This window comes from Trachymyrmex septentrionalis, unplaced genomic scaffold (assembly GCF_001594115.1).
Source record: "Trachymyrmex septentrionalis isolate Tsep2-gDNA-1 unplaced genomic scaffold, Tsep1.0 scaffold148, whole genome shotgun sequence".
Classification (NCBI taxonomy): domain Eukaryota; kingdom Metazoa; phylum Arthropoda; class Insecta; order Hymenoptera; family Formicidae; genus Trachymyrmex; species Trachymyrmex septentrionalis.
This window is the reverse complement of record NW_017304631.1, coordinates 403,816-409,950: the sequence shown is the minus strand read 5'-3', so window position 1 is coordinate 409,950 and position 6,135 is coordinate 403,816.

Sequence of the window (6,135 nt, the reverse complement as noted above, 5' to 3'; positions counted from 1 at the left end):
AAGAGCGGAAAGCGAATGGAAAGCGAGGAGTCGTAGTAACGTTAAGCCTGGTGGTACTGCTTTATTAATTATTGCTACGACCCTTTGGCTGCTAGCACTCGTTGCTCATGTCCATTCGTATGTGTGTTTGCTTGCGTATGGGGTTTCATATCGATTCAACTGGTTTCATTAATAACGAGATATTATTCATTCGGGCTTACATGATATTGAGAGTTTTTTGTTCTTTAAAGATTTTTTTGGAATTTTCAATTCTTTAAAATAATTTTGACGCAGGTATTTAATGCTGATGTATTAATATATTTAATTCTTCTCGTTTTATTCAGATGTATTCTTCTAGAAGGTTATCTGTTATCTTGGCTCCCCCACGAAAATGTCTAATCCAAATCTGCACGCGTCAGCACCCAAAAAATCCTTTTCGGGATGGTACAGGGGTCAAAATATCAGATTATCGCTTGAGTGGAATCAAATTAAAAGCTCATATAGGAACCCTCTTCAGTGTTAAATGACATACGCGTGTCTTCGTTTTGACTTTAGATTCCTTCTTTTTCTCTCTCATCAACACGCACATTCCTTCCGTATTGTTCTGAGGATTATTCTTGAAAACGATTATAAATCATGTTGGAAAGCAAACCAGAAATTATTTTTACCACGAAATTTCGTACTTGAGTTTTGCTTTAGGGATTAATATTGAAACGATTCTAAAGATTAAATATAAGATATAAGCATCGGGATTACAGATAATTAACATCGCCCTCGGTTTTCTGATATTATCCGGACGAGAGAGATGGTGTGAACTTATTAGTTAGCATACATTCGAAATCTTCTGGTACACCAAGCACTTGCTATAAATATGTAGATTCGTTCTGCAGGATCTATGGGAGGCTGTCAGAGTAAAAGGGGTGAGAGAAAGGGGGGAGGGAGATATTGTGCCGACACAACACCGCGACACCCGTCATGGTGTATCAAGAGAGGGCTTTTTCGAAGGGTGGCGTACCTTTTCCTTCATCACGATGGCGCTTTTATAATATTCACCCCACGTGTACACACGTTGAAATGGTGATTTTCGTCTCTGCATTCCCTCTACTAATCTATCTCTCTGCAGCAACGTCGAAAAATACCTTGGCAGCGATCGAGATATCGACCGACAAGAAAGACCGCGTCTTTTTCATCTTCTTATCGCTCTCGTATGTTGTCGGTGTTCTTTGTCGTCCTGCGTTCGATCTTCGACCCTTCGAAAATCCGAGTTTATTCGAGAGATATCGTCGACTACGGGGATGGGCTTGGTGCGTCGATGATTCTTCAATTGCCGATATATCGGCGAATAAAAGTAATTGCGACAAAAGAGATACGCTAGAAAAAAAATTCTTACTGTTCTTTTATTATAATATTAAGCGTTCTTGTATTATAATGTTAAATGAGTACTAAAAAAATTTATCTCGTACCTTTTAATTTGTATATTTAATAAAGCTTTTTTTTTTAAAATAAGGTTTTTATTAAGAAGAGAAATTATGATAAAATTAAAATGACAAATTCTTTGATTTAATTATAATTTTTCTTTACTTGCGGGAATTATTTTTAAATAAAATTTTTAGTTTAATGAAAATATCTTTTTATATAGAAAAAAAGTAACGACTATACGAACGTATTTACATAAGTGTATAAATTGCAAATGTACAAATTGCAAAATTCCTGTATAGATCCCTTTAAATTCTTCTTCTTTAAATCTCTTTTCTCTTCTCCTTGAATGCCACTTGTCATAATCTGAATACGCTCGATTTCCATTAGTACCCAGCAATTAACGATGGTAATTTAATTTTACAGAGTTAAGTATGTAAAAAGTTACCTCAGAAGTAGTCACAAAATTTATAACCAGCGCTCACATACTACGAGTGAAATATTATAATTAGTGAAAAGCAACTCTTGTTACTTCTCATTTAATTGATCGTGTACATAGTGTTTTTAGAACATGAAAAACTATTTTTGAAAAAGAAGTTGAGGAATCGTTTTTATATGGAAAATTATCCATTTATATGTATATGCAGGGTACACAAAATAAATCATTCAGCATTTATATATAGTAAATAGTTTACACACCATATATTGAATAAAAAGACTTTTTTACTCATTGTCAGTATGGTGTGTACCATCTACCATAAATGCCTATCTACCTAAATGGTATTTTTTAACACCTTGTGTAATTGATATGTTATTATACATTATAGGTATGCAAATTATTTTTTGTGTGCATGTGTAATGTACACCTGCACACGTATACGTATATGAATTTAATTAATTAATTGTAATAGATAAATAAACAGAAAAGTAATTTATAAATTTACGTAATCAATTGGTTGATGTTACTTTTTTCTTGAGAAACTGTTTATCTATGATTAGAAATTAATTTATATAATTATGGTTAACGTTATATTTTATGTAACCTTTAGATATAATATTACGAAACAGTGTAAATAATATACATTGTTTTGTATTCCACAATTAATATACAATACTATCAAGTATTAAGCTCACCCATTATAATTACAAGGTGTGCGCGTGCGCGCGCTCGTCACCGCGATGCTTCGCATCGTCCTGTAACGGGCCGGACCGTCAGTCCTACCGACGATCCTTTCAAGGGTGCTCGTGTATTCACCCTTCCGCGTCGGTCTGTGGCTTCAGGGTTAATTAGTGGACGTCAATGATTGCTCGAAAGTGAAAATTTTTCTAAAAAGCTTTGATAAAGGCAAGATAGAAAATGTGAAATTAACTTGTCGAGAAGCATAATTAATGAATCCTTTTGGGTTTATATGCTTTTTTAAATATAATTATATTTTCTGTAATTTGTGTCAGTTATAAAAAAGAGTGCTTTCTAATATTTAATTCATAGATTATATTATTCAATTTTTATTAACCGTAGATTATGAGTTTTTATCAATAATAGCAGGGGACATAAAACTTTTATCAATTAAAATTATTTAATGTAAATATTTTATGTACATTGTGACAGGATAAGTAAATTCAAAAGGTAAATTTAAAAATTAAAAAAATATTTCTTTAATAAATTCAATAATACATTGGGATTATAAATTCGAAAGACTTATAAATTTTTCGTGAAATTATTGTACATAAGCAAAACCGTTTTGACCGTGATTTGAATATCGTATTATATTTTCGTATTATATTTTCTTCATCATCGTCTCCGTCATCGAGTGAATTATTTTTGCGACGTAAAGCTGAAATTGTTGATCAGTTGAATTAAAAGAACCGCGAATGCAGTTTCATCAAATCGCCACTTCTTTACATTTTTTTGGATTTCTCTGGATGCTTGACGAATCGCGATCTTGTAGAGCGTCTCGAAAGATGAAAGAAGAACAATGTCGGGTCTCAAGACGCCCGTGGGCTACTCTCGTACTGGCAACGGAGCCAAACCGAAAAGCAGAATTTGCCGAGTGACATCCTCACGATCGTTAATACCCTCCTTGGCGGGAAACACTTCAGAGAGATCCTTGGAAGTGATCGAATCTTCATCGTCGAGTCCCAGCAGATCATCGACATCGCCACGAAGAGTTTCCAACGATCGGAAGTCGCCCAGAAGACATTCCGAAGACCGTCAACAGGCGTATCATAGTCCCAAGCGTTCGCCGAGGAGGTTCTTGTCATCTTTTGATGACGATTCGTTTCAAGGCCAGATGGGTCTGGGACTCAGAATATCGTCGACTACGTCGACTTGCGTCAACGAAGGACCGGGCATGTCTTTTTTGGAGTTCGAAACTTTGTACACCCTAGAGAAAGAGATGCTGATGCAATCGCGATGCAATCAGGATACTTCAATCCAACTGGGCGACAAGTGCACTGCAGCAGGATGGTTCGGTGATAAAAGGAGTGTTTATACGGAATTACCAGATCCCTTACTGTGTCATCGCATGTGCTTATGCGGTGCAATTCCATCTATCTCGCAAGCGCCATCAGAGGGATTCAGCTTCGCACCCGGATGGTCTTTAAATGCAGATCATTTTTATCAATGGCAGCATCGTGGAAAAACCACGCAGCAGGTAGTTCAGTTTTAGTTTTGCAATCAAGTTTTGTTTGAATGCTTTTATCAGTTATTAATCAATTTGAAGGGGATAAAATATCCATAAATCATTTCTTGATAACAGTAATCAATTGCAATTGAGATCCCTAAATTATATCTTTTATTTAAGAATTAATTGATATTAAGTCGTTTAATAGAGAAGATTGAATAATATTGAAATTGAAATAATCTATTTAAAGGTGTTCTACAATGATAAATTATATAATTCACTTATGTTTATTAAATTGTGGGATATTAAAATGAATTACATTTTTAATTGTAATTAAATGAAGTATATACCGCTTATATTATCTTTACGAATCGATAACTTAACTATTTGGGGGATTATGTGATATTAATTTATTATTTAATTATAATTATTAAGTTACAAAATACAAACCGACGAGACATCATAAATTAAATTTCACTTTCAATCAAATTAAGTAGATAAACATACATTTTGTTTTTTTTTTTTTTTTTTTATAAAAGATTGATTTCGCGCCATTAAAGCGTATCAGAGACTGAATTATTCCTCACCTGGAAATTTTCGGGAAATTCGGGATGCGGAATTCCGAATGCAAACATGAAATGAAACTGTCAGTGGCACGCTCTCTCGCACGCTTGCTGGCATTCTCGAATTAATCGAAAAACGGAAGTAATTTCGTGAGCACTAGCAGCGAATCGTCGCATTTAACGTGGACATTCGAACTTCTCCGTTCCGATATCGTTTCTCTTCTCGCCCTCTTCTCTCCCTGCCTCCACGATATCCTCTGCACCCCCAACTAGCATTTTCATCGCTCGAGGCAAATTGATTTTCCTATACCCCTCGTCGAGCTAATTTCGGAAACCGAGCTGCAAATTTGCGGCGCTACGCACATCGAGTTTTGCTTCATTTTCCCCGCCGGCGACTCGCGGATTTCATGCAATCTCGCTATTGCGAGAGAAATAATCGTGAAATAATCGTCATAGCGAAGTAATATGTTTCCCATGGGGAACAATGCGCAAATCGTACAATAAGTAAACATAAAGTAGCAATATGTACTTGAAAATTGAAAATTGAAAATTCAAAATGACGGATATCATTTGTAAAAAATTCTTTGGAACATGATATCTGTTATCTATTTATTTCATTGATATGTGATTTTTCTTATTCTATACTCGAGTATCCTGGGGCTATTACATAAAAATTGTTAACATAATTTTAATAAAAATAAATATTACATATTTGAAGTCAGTTAGTTAATTTAAATAAATTGCTTATAATTGTAGAAAAATTAAAAGAGAAGTAAACATGGAAAAATAAAATAAATGCGCTAAGTACATAAGATATTTAAAATTATACAAATGATATGATTATTAAATAATATAAAATACTTAGAATTTTTTAATAAACTAATTGTAAACAATTGTAATTAAATCTGACATAAAATATTTTTCTAAAAAGAAATAATTTTTGTAAGAGAATCATTTTTCTGCTATTTACTAAAGAATTTTTTGGATGGTCTTTAAAAATGAACTATATTTTGCAAAGGTAAAGGAAAGTCGGGTCAACCTGTGAAAAATTGAACAGTTCGTATCATTCTCCGCTTGCCCTTTTCCGTCCTCATAGTTCTGCGATACAGTGTTCCGCTTGTAAAAGACTCGAGGTAGAGTCCTCTCTCGAGTAGCAAGAGGGTCGCGAAGACTATCAAATATGCTGCCCGGGGGTGTGAAGGCACTTTGATCAACCCCCAAGAAGTCCGCCGTCGCCCTTCTGCGATGTTTACTTTAAGGGATGCTATCGGCTACCAGCATTCATCATGCAAGGTGCACTGTTCTCTTTTTGTTCCTTATACGTATATATTGCCAAAGGAGTAATCCTTGACGAAAGGAAGGATGTTCATTAGCTTGCGATCAAAGCAAGTTGGCATTGCCCATTAAAGTTGTATTGAAGATAATATTAATCCTTAGTTAGGTAATCTTAATTTGTAAGATATTTTTCTTTATCTTCTTGAAGCTTTATCTTTCTTTAAAATTACAAAAAAAGAATGTAATTCTAAAAATATATTTATATATGTATTATAAAA